This window comes from Pleurodeles waltl, chromosome 7 (assembly GCF_031143425.1).
Source record: "Pleurodeles waltl isolate 20211129_DDA chromosome 7, aPleWal1.hap1.20221129, whole genome shotgun sequence".
Taxonomy (NCBI): domain Eukaryota; kingdom Metazoa; phylum Chordata; class Amphibia; order Caudata; family Salamandridae; genus Pleurodeles; species Pleurodeles waltl.
In genome coordinates this window covers 228,503,851-228,523,299 of record NC_090446.1, presented here as the reverse complement: position 1 = coordinate 228,523,299, position 19,449 = coordinate 228,503,851, and positions in this window count along the sequence as shown.

Sequence of the window (19,449 nt, the reverse complement as noted above, 5' to 3'; positions counted from 1 at the left end):
GCGGAGCGGTGCTTGAGAGGAAGGGCCCAGCGGAGCGGTGCTTGAGAGGAAGGGCCCAGCGGAGCGGTGCTTGAGACGGAGGGGCCCAGCGGAGCGGTGCTTGAGAAGAAGGGCCCAGCGGAGCGGTGCTTGAGAGGAAGGGCCCAGCGGAGCGGTGCTTGAGAAGAAGGGCCCAGCGGAGCGGTGCTTGAGACGGCGGGGCCCAGCGGAGCGGTGCTTGAGAAGAAGGGCCCAGCGGAGCGGTGCTTGAGACGGCGGGGCCCAGCGGAGCGGTGCTTGAGAAGAAGGGCCCAGCGGAGCGGTGCTTGAGAGGAAGGGCCCAGCGGAGCAGTGCTTGAGAAGAAGGGCCCAGCGGAGCGGTGCTTGAGACGGCGGGGCCCAGCGGAGCGGTGCTTGAGAAGAAGGGCCCAGCGGAGCGGTGCTTGAGACGGCGGGGCACAGCGGAGCGGTGCTTGAGAAGAAGGGCCCAGCGGAGCGGTGCTTGAGACGGCGGGGCCCAGCGGAGCGGTGCTTGAGAAGAAGGGCCCAGCGGAGCGGTGCTTGAGAAGAAGGGCCCAGCGGAGCGGTGCTTGAGAGGAAGGGCCCAGCGGAGCGGTACTTGAGAAGAAGGGCCCAGCGGAGCGGTGCTTGAGACGACGGGGCCCTGTTCAGCGGTGCTCTTCTCCACCGCGGGCCCTGTTCAGCGGTGCCTATCTCCACGGCGGGGCCCTGTTCAGCGGTGCTCTTCTCCACCGCGGGCCCTGTTCAGCGGTGCCTATCTCCACGGCGGGGCCCTGTTCAGCGGTGCTCTTCTCCACCGCGGGCCCTGTTCAGCGGTGCCTATCTCCACGGCGGGGCCCTGTTCAGCGGTGCTCATCCAGCAGGTCAAGGGAGCCAGACCTGGCCTCGACTCCCTGCTCAGTCGCCCTCGGACCGTGACATTTCTGGACCCTTCGGGGACGGACTCCTGGCCTCCTTAGTGTCCTCCTTCCCAGCTGGGATGTGGCATGTGGGGTCCACCTTCTCCGCGCTCCTGCTGCCCTTCCGCTCCTTTGATGGGGCTCTCGGGCCCTTGCCTCCCACAGATGGTGTGGGTGGTGAAGTGGCCGCACATTGCTCCTTGGGGGCAGCCCTGTCGGTCCTCGCACGGCGGTCCTTGGTTTTGCGGGTCCTCTTGCCGGGGGGGGCTGGACGTGTCCTTGCTGCAGCTCGATGTGTCACTGCTGGCAAAGGGTGGGCTCCAGAACCCAGGCACAACAGTGACACCCGATGCGGGGCTGGTGGTGGCTGCGGTGCTCTTGGGACTCTTTGAAGATGGATGGGGGAGGTCATCGGGGGGAAAGAGGTTAAGGTTAGCCAGGAAAAGTTTTTTAGGGCCAAGGTAAAGGGTAGGAGAAGTGGAGATGGAAGTGGAGGTAGAGGAGGTGGTTGTAGGAGAGTCAGGTGTGCTGTCATTGGGTGAAGGTGCTGGTGCTGTAGGCTGTCGTGAGGTGGATGGCTGTTGGGTGGGTGGCTGCCTGCGTTTGTGTGTCTTGGAAGAGGGGGTGACAGACACAGTGGGAGAGGACACAGGGGACGTGTACATGGCAGTGGGGGTGGTGACTGCACGAGTGTGGACTGTACTGGAGGGTGAGGTGGTGATGGAAGCACTGGCTGATGTTGGGGTGCATGCAGGTGTGAGTGTAGACGTCACAGGGAGGGAGGAGGGAGACGAGGAGGAGGGGGACACAGGGGTGGCAGTGGCTGTTGGCATGTCTGCATCTGGGTGTTGCTCGGGTGAGTGTTTGCGGGATCTGTGGTGCTTGTGTTTGGATGAGCTGCTCTTGGGTGTTGAGGTGTGTGCAGGCTGGTCTGATGGTGTGGATGGGATAGGCTGAGGAACAGGAGACAGAGACAGGCTGGAGGCAGTCAGAAGAGGGAGGCTGGAAACAGGGACAATGGCTGCCGTCAGTGCTGAGGCCAGAGCAGTGAACGCTCGTTGATGGGCAGCCTGACCCGAATGAATGCCCTCCAGGTACGCATTGCTCTGTTGCACCTCCCTCTGCACACCCTGGATGGCATTCAAAAGGGTCGTCTGCCCAACAATGAGCGTCCTTACCAGGTCAATGAGCTCCGCACTGAGGGCAGCAGGGGCAACAGGGGCAGGGGCTGAGGTGCCTGGGGCGAAGGAGACGCGCGCCTTCCTGGGCGAACCGGCACGGAGCGAAGACTGAGGGGCTGCTGGGAGGGCGGGCTGGTGCGCTGGGTGGCGGCTGTACCTGTAGAGGCGGGGGGCACGGATGTTGCCGCCACCCCTAGGGAGCTCCCATCCGAGGACGTGTCGCTTTCGCTGCTCTCACCAGCGGTCCCCGTCGTGGTGCTCCCCTCGCCCTCCGGATCACTGGTGCCCTCGGTGTCTGTTCCTGGGCCCACCGGGGCCTTGTGTCCTGCAGCTCCCTCGTGCTCCGATGCCATATCTCCTCCGCCTGATGATGCTAATGCACACATGCACAAGAAGATGAAGAGAAAGGGTGGGGGGAGAAAAAAGAAGACCAGGTTGAGTGCATGCAATGTCAACACCGTTGGCGGAGAGGACAGACACAGGTGCCTAATGCACTAAGCCGCGCATTCGGGGTACACTACTCAGTACTACTGACTAAGACAACAGGCCAAGAGACGTCAAACGCGCACATGGGAGATGCTGGACCTTCAATGGCTGTACTTGTCACCCTACAGAGGTGGGGGCCGGGGGCACAGGGCCATGCCTAAGGGAGAGGACTACACTACAGAAAGCGCCCTGGCCTAATGGCACCCACAGCCCTCCTCCCCCACCCAGACGCCTCCACTACGCAGAAAGATAGGAGAATGTGCTGATACTCACCCCCTTGTGTCTGCTGTGATGTCTTAAAGCGCCCATCCAATTCAGGGTAGGCCACCGTCAGGATCCGGGACATCAGGGGGGTCATGGTGCGACTGGCACCCCTCCTAGGTTGGGAGGCCATCCCCAGCAGTGTTTCTGCGGTCTTCCTTGTTCCGCGGCGGATGTCCTCCCACCTCTTGCGGCAGTGGGTGCCCCGTCTGTTGTGGACCCCCAAGGTCCGGACTTCCTTGGCGATGGCACGCCAAATCTCGATCTTCTGATGGGCGCTGACCTATTAGACATGTACAGGGTGGAAAGGAGGAAATCATCAATGACCTGCATGTTAGATGTAATTGGCCCCCACCCACCCACTTTGCCATATGGCACATGCTCTCATCTGTCGGGCGTTGCACTCCTCATTCGCCCCCCACCCCACCAACTTACATCCACCCCAATCCACACAGGCATAGCCCATTCCATTAGCACCCGGTGTACTCACTTGTTGGTCTGGAGGACCGTAGAGTAGCGCATACTGGGGGAGGACCCCATCCACGAGCTTGTCCAACTCTTCAGACGTGAAGGCAGGGGCCCTTTCCCCAGGCGCAGCAGCCATTGTATCTTCCAGACCGAGGTCACAGCAGCACTTGCAGTATAGGTCCTCTCCTGTGGATGATCAGGTCTCGAGTGATTGAGCAGATAGAAAATGGCGGTCACGCCCGCGGCGGTGCGTACCGCGGCGGTGCGTACCGCGACCGCCAGCGCACTTCGTCATTGGCTCCTGAAACCCATAGGCTTCAATGTTAACCAATGCGGCTTTGCGCCGCGGTCTGCGACCGCCTACCGCCACGGTGTGCCCCGCCAGCGCATTGACCTCACATCCCATTGTCCCACTTCACAGGTCAGGCAGCCGCCATTTCAAGGGCCCACATGGCTTAATTTTGACTGCGACACACAGGCCTAGGCCTTGCATTGCCACACATACACGCCTTTCAACCCATTGCCATTCTTTAACTGTGCAAGCTGTCTGTACGTACCTGTGTTTTGGCTGACTCTGTGCTCCATGTTGTCCTTCCTAGGCACCGTCCGCTGGGACTTGCGATGATAAGGAGGAATCCTCGCGTGTACCGACCGCTGGTGGACCTGTCGACAATGGAAGAACGCCATATAATACTTCGATACAGACTTGACCGTGCCACTATCCAAGAACTGTGTGCCCAGCTGGAGCCAGCCCTGATGTCCCCCATCCGCCAACCCACAGGGATTCCCCCTCTGGTGCAGGTTTTGTCAGTCCTCCATTTTTTGGCCAGTGGGTCATTCCAGACCACAGTGGCCATGTCATCTGGAATGTCTCAGCCTATGTTTTCTAAGATTTTGAGCAGAGTGTTGTCTGCCCTGATGAAACTCATGCGGAGCTACATCATTTTCCCCAAGGAGGGTGACTTGCCTACAGTGAAGGGTGATTTCTATGCCCTTGGACACATCCCCAACATCATTGGTGCCATTGATGGGACCCATGTGGCTTTGGTACCCCCAAAAGACGATGAGCAGGTGTTCCGAAACAGAAAGAATTATCATTCGATGAATGTCCAGGTGGTCTGTTTGGCTGACCAGTACATCTCCCATGTAAATGCCAAGTTCCCAGGGTCAGTGCATGACGCGTATGTGATGCGAAATAGCAGCATCCCCTATGTGATGGAGCAGCTACAGAGACAACGTGTGTGGCTAATAGGTGACTCTGGTTACCCCAACCTGCCGTGGCTACTGACCCCAGTAAGGAATCCCCGGACAAGGGCAGAGGAACGCTACAATGAGGCCCATGGGCGTACTAGGAGGGTGATTGAGCGAACCTTTGGCCTCCTGAAGGCCAGGTTTAGGTGCCTGCATATGACTGGTGGATCCCTAATGTACTCACCAAAGAAGGTGTGCCATATCATCGTGGCCTGCTGTATGCTTCACAACCTGGCTTTGCGACGCCAGGTGCCTTTCCTGCAGGAGGATGGTCCAGATGGTGGTGTTGTAGAAGCCGTGGAGCCTGTGGAGAGTGAAGAGGAGGAAGACTCAGAGGACGACACAGACAATAGGGATAGAGTGATACAACAGTATTTCCAGTGACACCCAGGTAAGAATCACCCACGCCATTTCCCAATTGCTTCTAGCCTCCTGCATCTGTACTTTCTGTAGTTCCCCACAGATGTTTTTCAGTAATTTTTGCCTTTCCCTTCCCTTCTCAGTGTTGTCTGACTCAGTACCTGACTTCTGCTTGGTTCGCCCATGAAATACAGCGTATTGACATTGGTATGTTGTCATGACTAATTGACAGAACACAAATTGAACAGTAATATGTAATACATTTGTTAATAAGACAGCATGACTCCAAACAGATTATTGTGCAAAATGTGATTTATTTACAGTGCTAGATATCGGTACATGTGATTCTAAGGGTGATGGGTGGGGGTGGAGGAATATCCATGGCAGAGTCCAGTTCTCAGTCTCAGAGGTGCATTGTTCTTTTGCCTGGGGAAGGATGGAGCATAGGCAGTTCATGGTTGGACAGGGTGGCAATGTGGGACAGTGGGAAGAGTTCAGGGGGTATGTCCTGCTGGCGGGGGTCTTGACATCCTACTCTGTCTTTTTCTTTGGTCTCAGGCTCCTCTTACGGGGTGGTTGTTCTTCAGCAGGAGGTGGGGTTCTGGGGGGCTGTCGAGGTGTTGGGACCTCCTGTCCACTAGCGCCGGCGGAGGTGGTAGGCTGTTCCTGGTCTGGCCTAGTGACAGGGGCCCTGTGTGGTGCACCATGGTCCCGCAACGCGTCCTCTATCCTGTGGAGGGCCAGGACGATGGTCCCCATTGCGGTCCCGATGATTCTCAGCTCCTCCCTGAACCCCATGTAGTGTTCTTCCTGCTGTGCCTGGATCTCAGTGAACCTGGCCAGTACCGTCGCCATCGTTTCTTGGGAGTGGTGGTAGGCTGCCATGATGGTGGTGAGGGCCCCTTGGAGAGTGGGTTCCCTGGGCCTCTCCTCCCCCCCCTGTCGCACAGCAGCCCTCCGAGCTGCCCGGTTTCCCCCGGCCTCTGTCCCCTGGCCGGTGTGCCCGCTCCCACTGCCCCCAGGTCCCTGTTGTTGTTGGGGTGTTGGGTTAGCCTGGGTGCCCTGTAGTGGCAGACACACCGCTGATTGAGCTGTCCTAGAGACAGAGGCATGGGCCCGCTGGGTGGGAGCTGTGCTGGTGTCGGCAGAGGGGGTCGGGTCTGGTGTGGCCTGTAGCTGCCTGAGGGGAACCGACTGCCCAGAGGTCCCTGATGGTCCGGGCTGGTCATCAGGTTCACTGTCGACAGAGCTGCTATCCTCAGTGTGGGCCTGTTCCGGTGGTGGGATGGACACTTCTGGACCCTCCTGGCTGGTGTGTTGTCGTTCGGGTCCTGCATGGGGTAAGAGAGTTTGGTTATTGTTTCTGTGTGTGCAATAGCGTGCGTGTTATGGGTGCCCTTGTTCCCCAGTGCAGGCATTCCCTTGAGGGAGGTGTTGTGAGGGTATTTAGTGGGGGGGAGGGGTTAGTGCAGTGGTCATGCATAGGTGATGGGTGCCCATGATTTGTGTTGGCATGCAGGAGTTGGTGTTGGGATGGGTGGGTTGTGCTGGTGAGACATTGTCAGGGAGGATATATGCTGGGGGTTGGGGGTGAGGGTGGGGGTGTGGGTTGGCATGCTGGTGGGGCGGGGGGGATATAGTAGTTGAGATGGGACTTACCAGAGTCCATTCCTCCGGCTACTCCAGCGAGGCCCTGAGGATGCAGGATGTTCAAGACGTCTTGCTCCCACAATGTAAATTCGGGAGGGGTGGGTGGGGGTCCGCCGCCAGTCTTCTGGACCGCGATGTTGTGCCTGGAGACCATCGATCGGACCTTCCCCCGTAGGTCGTTCCATCTTTTGCGTATGTCCTCCCTATTCCTGGGATGCTGTCCCACCGCGTTGACCCTGTCCACGATCCGCTGCCATAGCTCCGCCTTCCTGGCTATACTGGTGTGCTGCACCTGCGAGCCGAAGAGCTGGGGTTCCACTCTTAGGATTTCCTCCACCATGACCCGGAGTTCTTGGTCCGAAAAGCGTGGGTGCCTTTGGGGTGCCATGGGGTGGTGTGGGTGAGGTGTGGGGTGGTGTATGTGATGATGAGTATGTTGGTGTGTGGTCCTTTGTGCTACTATGTGGTGTGTGTGATGGTGTAGTGTGCCTCAGTGTGTCTTGCTAGGGATTGTCTGCTGTGTCTCTCTCTCCTTCTCTCAGTAATTCTGGTCGCAGGGGTTTGTGGGTGATGTGGGTGTGTGTTTTATAGTTGGTTGATTGTGTGGGAGTGGTGTGTGTATGTGTATCAGGTGTGTGTATTTCAAATTGTCCAATGTGGCTGTGTTTTGGTGATGTGTGTGTATTCTGACCGCGGCGGTGTGTACCGCCAATGGAATACCGCGTTTGAATGACCGCCGTGTGGATTCGTGGGTCGTAATGGCATGGGCGTATTTCTGTTGGCGTGACGGTGGAGGTTTGGTCATCTCCAGTTTATCGCTGCCCGCCGATGTGGCGGGCTGCAGTGGTGGACGGATTTTTGGAGGTTTGGCCGTTGTGGGTCAGAATGACCGTGGCGGTTGACCGCGGCCGCGGCGGTGTTATGGCGGTCTTATGACCGGCGGTAAGGGCATTTTACCGCCGAGGTCAGAATCACCCCCATACTGTCTTATCCTAAACAAACATATATTTTTTTGTATTTTTGTTTATATTTTTGTTGTATTTTTTATACACATAAACCCCAACATCATCCCCCACCCACCACCCACAAACAAAAACATGTAAAAATATAATCCCCTCCACCCCCAACCCATTTATACTAACTAAACTAACAGCCTATTCTAACCTAATACTAAGGGCCTGATTCTAATGTTGGCGGGCGGCGGGAGCCGCCCGCCAAGCGGGAACCGCCAGAAGACCGTACTGCGGTCGAAAGACCGCGGCGGTCATTCTGGGTTTCCCACTGGGCTGGCGGGCGACCGCCAAAAGGCCGCCCGCCAGCCCAGTGGAAAACAGCCTTCCCACGAGGACGCCGGCTCCGAATGGAGCCGGCGGAGTGGGAAGGTGCGACGGGTGCAGTGGCACCCGTCGCGTATTTCAGTGTCTGCATAGCAGACACTGAAATACATAGTGGGGCCCTCTTACGGGGGCCCCTGCAGTGCCCATGCCATTGGCACGTTCATAAATTCAGCAATGTCTATGACTGCAGCAAGGGTTGTCTGTGTGCCACTAGTAGATGGTTGTGCTGGTGGCAGTGCCGTGCTTGGAGGGGGAGGTGCAGGAACTGCTGTCTGTGGGCCTGGAGCTGATGATGTAGAGAGACCTGCAACAGTGGCCTTCATCCTTGGTACTACTGTGGTCGGAGTGGTGGTGCTGGTGGCTGTTGTGGGCAAGGATGACCCCCCCTTGGGCAAATGCCCTCCAGACCCCTTTGGCTCTCTCATGGTGATAACGCTGTGCCATGTTGCGAAACCCAGACTCCACATCCAGAATGTGGCGGTAAAGCATCGCATTCCTCTGGAATTCCCTGATCTGACTGGTTTCCATGTTGGGAGCTGTAAAAATAGAGAAAGCCAAACATTAGTTACATCACTGTATGATACATCTACTGATGACATTCTAACACTTCCCCAAAATTAGCTTAAATAGTCAAAATCACAGTACAGATCAGAGATTGTCCCTGAGGAATTACATGCCAACGCAGCCTACACATCTCATATCTAACAGCACAGCAATGCTTAAAAAGGTGTGTACCTACTTAAATTATCAATGCATCATTGTTCTGCCATTAGTCACATAACAAATGCTGCAAGTACTCCACATGTGAAAGGCCAACATATGACTATCTTCTGGATGACAATCAAGGGCCACAAGATCTGTGATTTGTAAATGGAATTGTCAGGACGGTATGCAGTTGCTAATCATGAGGGGGTATCCTAGGTTGGAACAAATGAATGCTGGAATTACATGTCTGTCTTCTACACTGGGATCCTCACACCTAGGTACACATAGTTCATAAACCTAACCCTGTGCCTCAGGGGGTGATGGACATGCAACACATACTTTCAAACATCAAGGACAGCCAGGAAACTGTTGACAACTGTCCATGGGTTTAGTCAGTCCACCACAGGTAAGGAGGGCTGCCAACTAGGATAGACACAAACATTGGACAATCACATCCCCATTTATGTTCCTAATTGCGGACAGTTGTCAACATCATTTGATCTCACTTATACCTTTCCAAAAACAAGCACATAGATGCAAGCACCCATCTGGGTTTGAGCTGCATGCACACCTGTGACATTCTACTCAAGTGCCACATAAACGTAGCACAGCATGTGGAGCTAGATGCTGCTAGGAAGTCAAACATACAGTCCTACATGTTCATTAGTTAACAGGGAGGCTCAAGTCTGTGGGTAATACTTCGGCATCACTGGTTTGTGTGAATCAGTGTATGGATTGCTGACTAAATCGTGAAAATGTCTACCTCCAAAATTTTCATTGCCATAAATGAAGCAACAAATATCACCCTGTTCACCTGCCCATGCCTACAGTGCAGCACTAGATTCCTAAAATATGACTCTCCGCAATTGATGGTCCAACTAAAAAATGGGACAAACTCCAGTCAAGTCACATATCAGATCATGTGACAGCATATAATACCTTGCTATGTGTCCGACACACAGGAGTCAATCACACAACAGCTGCAAACACAACACAGATCTAACATATCAACACTTACTGGATATGTCTGGGTCCACAAATCAAGCCACTTCTCCAATTGTGTAGGGGGCTGGTCCACCTGTAAAACATGAAAGGGTGAAATGTGCTCAACGTCTGCTCACTATACAAAACTTGGAACAAAAACTCCCTGGGTGTTACATTTTATACTATAGACCAGCACCTCAGGCATGTAGACACCCCAACAGACATACCACTGCAAACATGTATTGACCCTGTCACTCCAGTGAGTGATAGACACACATATGCACACATGCACTGGCCCTAACAATCATGTGGTGACAAACATGATTACTCAATTGGGTGCAGAATTATTTATAGAGGGTACTCCATTTCTTCATTTGTGGTTATGAGAAACATGCAAAGCCACATTCCTGGTGCACTGCAATACCATTCACTCAGGTATTGTCGCTTCTGCATCAAGGGACAATCAGTTACTGTGTGATGTTCATGTGTGTTGAGTTTAGCTCATGAATTATTATGCTTTCTATGGTCCATTATATGTGGGCCTGTGTTGTCTGTAGGTTACATTTGCCACATTGCCAGTGTAGCCAGAGCTGTATATGCTCCCTCTGACACCATGATGGCAGGGATCCTGTGTGTTACTTGATGACAATGCTACACTAAACATGGACTGGCCATTTATCTGAATCAAAACAACAAACAAATATATGCTGACTGTGTCTTATTTGATCATCCGTGACAGAATGCATGGGCACAGGTGTAGTCATTGAACCTGAAATTTGTTACTCATGGCCCTGTGTACCTATATAAGGTATTGTAATTCACAGGTAGCCACATTCATCATCTTACATTTGCCAAGTTGGGTGATCTGTGGTTAACTGACACTGTCCCCTAATTGCAACATGGTTTAGCAAATGTCCTACTGTGGCAATCTTGAGGAGGTAGGTCTCAAATTGTATGCACCTTGGGAATGGCAGCAGTCACAGAAATGCTGATCTTAGTATTCACCCATGTCTGTGATAGCCTTCATACTGAGAAGTTAACTATTGTACAAATGCTGCACTAGATCAGCTGGGGTGTACCAAACGTAAACTAGCAAACTATTTCATCACTTTAAATATATGATGGAAGCAGTCAGGTGTCCCTTGCACAACATCATGCAAATAAATAATTTGTGACCATGCGTTCACCAAGTTCAGGGAACCCTTGATGAGCCATTAACTTATGAAAACTGCCTGGCTATAAAGTGACACAGATGGCAAATGCATCAGCTCTGTACCAGCAGTTGTGCGCAAGGCAAATTAAAACACACAGGAACAATGAACATAGGGCCAGATATATATATATTTTTAATGTGTAGCATTTGCTTCATGTTTTTACGCTACAGCTATGGAAAGTAGCACCAAACATTTAGATATTATCCCGTGTGCATTACTTTGGTATCCATTTCTAATTTAAATGCTGCACAAACCAAGGCAAAGTATCAGCCTAAGATATTACCAGAGGTTAGGAAGAACCTTTTACGTATGACCATGAATACAGTTCAGACATGTATTCCAAATAATTGGGGACCACATTAATTCCTTGCTTTAGCCTGTGAAATACATCTCATTCCTGGTACACCCACAGACCATGAATAAAACATATGTTTGAACTGCATTATCATCATCTATTGACGTCAAAACATCACTAATTTACAAGATTAAATTGTGTTTTGTAAGTTTGTCCAGCTTTTGCGTCAACAAATGACGGTAATGTGTAGCAAATATTGTATAAATCAGGGCCACTGTATATTTAACTTGCATTCCACATGTCCACAAACATTGCATGCAGCATGTCAACAAATCTGCTACTGTCACTACAGAGTATTTAAATGTGCACATTAGTCTGATTTGTACTCATCAACAGGGCCACCAATCACCGCACCCAGGTGGTCCAGCAGGTCTTGCTCTTTGGCCACAAGGTCAGCCTAGCGATGCTTGAGTTGGTGGTCATTGCGCTGGCTGTTGAATACTCTCTTCAGATGGAACAGCACCTTGGACCACCTGAGCCTCCTCACCTCCATGTGATACCCCTGTATCGCCTTGCCACCAGCCAAATGAAAGCCCATACCTCCTCCTCACCCATTCTCCCCAGACGTGGCCTTCCCAACATGACAAAAATAATAGGGATAGGAAAGGGTAAATAGGAAAATACAGGGAAAGGAGGTAGGAAAATGACACTTAAAGAACCCACAAACAGCCAAACAATACCCCAACTAACAATAACCACTACAGACTCCCAACAGTACAAAGACAAAATTAGACACAGAAAATGACAAAAACACACCTACACACTTCCTGTCTCAAATGCAGTGCGTTTATATAATGATGTGTGAAAATATTATGACGCTTACGGGCTTTGCGTCAAAATTTTGTGACACAAATGCTTACAAATTCCCCCCCATTCAAAGATCAATATATTTTTCGTGTATAACCAATTTCATGGGGTGCAGTGTTGGAATTACCGATAGAGACCAATGGATGTATAATCGCTGTGAGCGTCATTTTTCAACGCATATGCGGCAAAATTTGATGCATAAGTGTCTTTTTTGATGCGTTTGCATAAAAAAATGTGTCTTTAACTGTGTGTCATTTTTCTCATTTTTAACGTACATGAAAGCTGTAACTATACAGAGATGGGCTGTTAGGGCCTGCTGTGTGTGTTCCAGTGTTTGGGCACATGTGGCAGATCACAATACTGTGGACCATAATACTCATGTTGTTGTGCCGGATTAGCACTCTTAACTGACGCAACAGCAACCCAAACATTTGGAATAAAAATTGGTATTCCCTAGTTCGAGCAGGTGGTGAGTCAATAGAGGATAGCAAGGCTACGCAACTTAATACATTCACTCATGGCCTGTGTGTATATGTCTGTGAATTGGCTATTTCAATTGTTGTTGTGCCTCTGTGTGAACGTCACAAGATGTGTTTTGCATAATGTGCTTGCATGCATGTGTTGTAAATGTGGATAACCATCAGGTGCCCTTCATTGTGGTACATCAGTCAGGATATGTGTTTGTCATACCAGCAGCATCTAATTCTGTGTGAACTTCCCTGACTTTGGGGACAAAACATCTCCCATGAAAAACTATGCACAGGATAGATAGAGGACAGTTGATAATGGCAATGTTACAAGGGTAAGCCATCACATGTACTGGAGTGTTGGATACCACTCCCTGGTCACTTATTTGTATACTACCCATGAGTCAGGCATTTGAACATGCTAGGTAGGTACAGGATTTGTGACAGAGAGTCCCAAAACCAAACCAAAAAAGTTATGTTACACCACAGTTTGAGTCATGTAAATTACCTATGTTTCTCCTGTGGCAGTGGAAGACCAGCAGACCATGCTTCATGTCTTCACATATTTCCAGTAGTTCATTGCACAAAGGTGTCCAATTCAAGTGTGTGGCAATGTGCACCCTGTGTCAGTATTGGCGTCCATGTTGTCACAGTTATGTACCGGTCTAGTCATGAGTCTGTGGAGCCATTCCCAGCATTAACAGAGTATCCTTCAAAGCAGAATTGACCTAAAGCCAGAGATAAATTGGCGACACACATGGGGATAGTCCAGCTATGGCACTGCAGAACTTTTATAAGGCTGACAACAGGGCAACCTTGGTGTGCTCAAAAACGTTAGGGATCAGTAATGGGAAACAGGCACGTTTCATCACAACATTTGTACATAGGGTGGCCTCTAAAATTCCCACTTCAACAATGAACATCAGTCCCTCTTTGCTGATTAATCTCACAGCTAGTCGCCACACAAGGCTCATCAATAGGTTGCGGCGGATGTGAATCTGTGTGTGGACCGTCAGGGCACAAACATGTTTTGTCCTTTCATACACATTAGCAAACGTTGTTTGTTGTGCTGGAGGCACCGTAACCAAATCCATGCATACAGCCATAGTACACTGTCACTGTTTGTCACTCATGAATACATGAAACCCAGACAAGGGATGGGGGCTGGATTAGACAATTTGAATACATGTCCCAGACCATAATACGATAAGTAAACTGATTAAACTATACTGTACATTTAAGGATTCATCGTAGACCTACCAGATTAAATACTCCATGAGGAAAGAGAGGGCATGGAAAGCAGCTATGAGACAAATGTAGCCACAGGGAACCTCTATGGTTAACGCAAAGACAGGAACCAGTCAGGCTAACTGAATGCAGGCTCTCTCAGGAACAAACATGAACAAGGCAAATACACAGTGAGCAGTCTCAGACTTGGAAGAGCTGGAACAACACTGTGGTAACTAAAAACTGTATTTGTGCTGTGGGCTTCAACGTTACACAATCCCCCAAGGACTCTGTTGCACAAGTGATTTATATGGAAACGCACAAGGATATTCAGAAAATGGCAGCTTCTAAGCAGTTCTAGGCAGCAGCAATGGCAGTGCAGGTACAAATGGCTGGTCTTCATGAAAGTGCTCACAGGTGTGTGCAGCTTCAGTCTTGCACAAGTCCTGTGGTTGAGAATCAAGTTCAACGGGCCAGGTGGACCTTTCACATGGAAAGCAATAGACAGCTGATTACAGGTCCTTCCGACTACCAGGCAGTGCATTATTGGACCTGAAGTCCATGCAGACTGATGAACTATGACTATGGCATGCCATACTGAAGAGGGAAGCACACAGGAGTCAGAATGGGACTCTGGGTGTGTGTAGATGAAGGTTATCAGGGTACAGATAGTCCATTTACAGGGTGGACAGAGACTGAAAACATGGCACTGGCAGGACTTATTACCTGGGATGGACTGCGGAGGGCATGTCTTGTGAGCAATGCTTGTCATACCTGGGGCACTCATGCTATCCATTTTCAGCGTAGTTGGACTTTTTGTCACACATGCTCCTTGCAAAGATAGCTGATGTCACACTTACTGCTGTCAAGGGTCTTTTCATACATTCCAGTTACCAATGCAATAGCACATCCACTGCCTAATGTATGAAACACTTTATTACCTTATTATTGATGGTGTCTTAGTTGTGTGTTATGTGCTGCAATGAACCATGTTGGCAACATGGATGTGTGTCATAGCTGTGGTCCTCTGATTTTGCCCTTCACATGTGAAATAGACAGGACATATGTCATTTCCACTGTGTGTGATGTACGGTGTACATTCATACACATCAAATGTGATGTGGCTTTTTCAGTATCCTAATCTGTATTACTGCAATGCTCCATGAGGCTAAACTCTGATTATGATTCCTAGGGATCATGTGATGCATACAAAATTACACAGAGCATGATTGAATGATGAAGTGAGGTGTTTAATGACATATGGTAAGAAAGTGGTGATGGTGACTGTAGGAAAGTACCATCTTGCCTGGCATGTTACCCACATTTTTACTTGTGTGTCAGTTTGTTTTTGCCTGTCTCACTGGGATCCTGCTAGCCAGGACCCTAGGGTTCATAGTTTGTGTCCTAAATGTGTTCCACGTGTGGTGCCTAACTGTGTCACTAAGTCTCTGCTAACCAGAAACGCAGTGCTTATGCTCTCTCTGTCATTAAAATTGTCACTGCTGGCTAGTAACCATTTTTACCAATTCTAATTGGCACACTGGAACACCCTTATAATTCCCTAGTATATGGTACCTGGGTACCCAGGGTATTTTTGGTTCCAGGAGATCCCTATGGGCTGCTGCATTTCTTTTGCCACCCATAGGGAGTTCAGACAATTCTTACACAGGACTGCCACTGCAGCCTGAGTGAAATAATGTCCACGTTATTTCACAACCATTTTACACTGCACTGAAGTAACTTATGAGTCACCTATATGTCTAAACCTCACTTAGTGAAGGTTAGGTGCAAAGTTACTAAGTGTGAGGGCACCCTGGCACTAGCCAAGGTACCCCCACATAGTTCAGGGCAATTTTCCCAGACTTTGTGAGGGCGGGGACACCATTACACGCGTGCACTACATATAGGTCAATACCTATATGTAGCTTCACAATGGTAACTCCGAATATGGCCATGTAGCATGTCTAAGATCATGGAATTGTCCCCCCATGCCAAATCTGGTATTGGGGTACCAATCCCATGCATCCCCGGGGCTCCAGCATTGACCCTGGGTACTGCCAAACTAGCTCTCTGGGGTTTTCACTGCAGCTACTGCTGCTGCCAAACACAGATAGGCTTCTGCCCTCCTGGGGTCTGGGCAGCCCAGTCCCAGGAAGGCAAAACAAAGGATTTCCTCTGAGAGAGGGTGTTACACCCTCTCCCTTTGGAAAGAGGTGTTAAGGGCCTGAGAGGAGTAGCCTCTCCTGGCCTCTGGAAATGCTTTGAAGGGCACAGATGGTGCCCTCCTTGCATAAACCAGTCTACACCAGTTCAGGGATCCCCCAGCCCCTGCTCTGGTGCAAAACTGGACAAAGGAAAGGGGAGTGACCACTCCCCTGTCCATCACCACCCCAGGGGTGGTGACTAGAGCTCCTCCAGTGTGTCCCAGACCTCTGCCATCTTGAATGCAGTGGCGTGAGGGCACAATGGATGCCTCTGAGTGGCCAGTGCCAGGCAGGTGACATCAGAGACCCCTCCTGATGAGTGCTTACCTGGCTAGGTGGCCAATCCTCCTCTGAGGGCTATTTAGGGTCTCTCCTGTGGGTTTTTCATCAGATAACGAATGCAAGAGCTCACCAGAGTTCCTCTGCATCTCCCTCTCTGACTTCTGACAAGGATCAACATTGTATCTACTAATTCTGCTGGCTTTCTCAACTGTTTCCTGGTGGTGCATGCTCTGAGAGCTGTCTGCCTTCACCCTGCACTGGAAGCCAAGAAGAAATCTCCTGTTGGTCGATGGAATCTTCCCCCTGCTACCGCAGGGACCAAACTTCTGCTTCACTGGTCCTCTGGGTCTCCTCTCATCAGACAGTAATCCTGTGTACTGCTTGAACTGCAGCTGCTAGGGCTTCTGTGCACTTTTGCAAGGAATCCTTCATGCATAGCATATCCCAGATCCCCAGCACTCCATCCTGCATTGCTCAACTCGCTGAGTTGACCACCTGCTTCGTGGGACCCTCCTTTGTAGTGTTGAGATGACCGCCATGCTCAGATTTCTTGAATGCCTGTTCAAGTGCTTTTGCGGGTGCTGCCTGCATGGGCTCTCTGTATTGCTGAGCACCCCCTCTGTCTCCTCCTCAAGGGGGTGATCTCCTGGTCCTTCCTGTGCCCGGGCAGCACCCATTTTCTTTAACTGCAACCTTTGCAGCTAGCAAGGCTTGTTTGTGGTATTTCTGCGTGGAAACAGCTCTGCATCCCCTAGCACGCCGTGGGACATCTTCTGTGCAAAAGAGAAATTCCTGGCATCTGCTGTTGTAAAAAATGTAAAATGTAAATTAGCACTTGTATAGCGCACTACTCACCCGTTTGGGTCTCAAGGCGCTGTACTCATACCGCTATGGAACCCCTCCTGGCTTTTCCCTGTGAGGCACCCACTCCTGAGCACCCCCATGGTGAAGCCAGGCATCCAAGCGCTGTTGGGGCGATTAAGCAAGCTATTGCCCAGAGTTGCAGAGTGGGACCCATGAATTAGATTAGGCACCAAGGTGAGGATTATCTGGTCAAGGGGAATGAGCCCAAGACCTGCCGAAGCGGGACTTGAACCCTGGTCTTGAGCCAGATCTCTGCTTCAGGGTCTGCCGCTCTAACCATTGAGCCACACTTCTCCACACTTCTTGGTGCAGAATCTTCAGCTTCTTCCACCCAGAGGCAGCCATTGTGCACCTTCATCTGGGGTTTAGTGGGCTCCTGCCCCCCCCCCGGACACTTTCGTGACTCTTGGACTTGGTCCCCTTCCTTTACAGGTCCTCAGGTCCAGGAATCCATTTTCAGTGCTTTGGAGTCAGTTGTGGTCTTTGCAGAATCTCCTATCAAGATTTTAGTGTGTTTCTGGGGAGGTAAGGTCACTTTACTCCTACGTTTCAGGATCTTGGGCACCCGTAGTGTTTCCTTACACTCCCAGTGACCCTCTACATACTACACTAGGTCTGGGGTCCCTAAGTGGTACACATTCCACTTTCTTAGTATATGGTTTGTGCTGCCCCCATGCCTATTGCATCCTATTGTATTCTACAGCGTTTGCACTACTTTTCTATCTGTTTACTTACCTGATTTTGGTTTGGGAGTATATTTTGTGTATTTTACTTACCTCCTAAGGGAGTTTATCCTCTGAGATATTTTTGGCACATTGTCACTAAAATAAAGTACCTTTATTTTTAGTAACTCTGAGTATTGTGAGTCTTATGATTTGGGGCCAGATGTATCAAAAGTTTTTGCATTCGCAAACGGTGCGAATCGCAAAATTTGGCCGTTTGCGAATGCAAAAACGTGGTCTGCGATGCATGAAAGGCATTGACAGACCAAAAATAAAAAATCGCAAAAATTTCTTTTTTTTTGCGTAGCGACCTGGTTTTGCGAGTCGCATTTTGCGATTCGGTATTCCCAGTAGGAAATTGCGGGGCGCAAAATGTGACTCGCAAAACCAAGTCGCAATTCGATGCATCAAAAAAACGCAAATTGCAATTTTTCGCAGAATGGCATTTTGCACATGCAAAATACCACTAAGTGAAAGCAGGTGGTAACCAGGTGCAACCTATATAAAGAGGCCCAGAATGCCTCAGACTCTTTTCCACAATGGCTGCACTCTACGCCATGGCGAGGAGGATGAGGATCTTGGCAGGTTTGAGGAGAGGGAGGAGGAGACAGGAGCGCATTTTCAGAGTGCGCATTACACTTTTTGACCAGACAGAGGAGGAAATATTTGAGAGGTACAGGTTGAGCTCTGCCATGATACTCGACCTGATAGCTGTGCTACAACCCATACTGCAGTGCACAACACATAGGACTCATAGCATCCCCACCCATGTGCAGGTATTATGCTCCCTCCACCTACTCTCCTCAGGGAGCTATCAAGGGGTCACAGCAGCAGCTGGAGGGGTCTCACAGAGTACCCTCTCTAGATTTTTCAATGCATTTATCAACGCCATGCTGAGCAGAATACACCAGTACATCAGATTCCCCCACACCCCACAGGTAATACAGCAGACAAAAATAGATTTCTACCAGATAGAACAGTTCCCCCATGTCCTATGTGCCATAGATGGGACACATGTTGCAAATTTGTCCACCATCAGCCACAGAGTATGTGTACCGCAACCGGAATACCAACATTCCATGAATATACAGGTGATATGCAATGCCTCCTATATCATAACTGATCTCGTGGCCAGGTACCCAGGGAGCACCCATGATTCATACATCTTTCGCCACAGCGGCATTCACACAAGACTGCTGGCTGGGGAGTTTGGTGAAGGATATCTACTAGGTATTGTACCTCTGTACACTGGTGCATTGATGGCAGTGTGACATCAGATGGCTCAGTTACTCATTATACCCTCTGTTCATTGCAGGAGACAGTGCCTACACAGTGCGCACCTACATGATGACACCCTACCTAAATCCAACTACACCTGCTGAACGGAGATACAATGCAGCACACAGGGCGACCTGCAATGTGGTGGAGCGCACCTTTGGCCTGCTGAAGAGTCGCTTCCGGTGCCTCCACAAAAGTGGAGGGGCTCTACAGTACAGCCCAGAGACAACATGTAGAATAGTGGCTAGTTGTGCAATCTTGCACAATATAGCTACCACCAGGGGCATACCTGTGGAAATATCTGAATCTGAATCAGATGAGGATGATAATCCCATACCACCCCTACAGCCAGCAGACAGGACCAGTGCAGCAGAGGGCAGGCAAAGGTGTGCTGACATCACACACAACCATTTCAGATGTAAGTATGAACAACACAAATCCACTGAC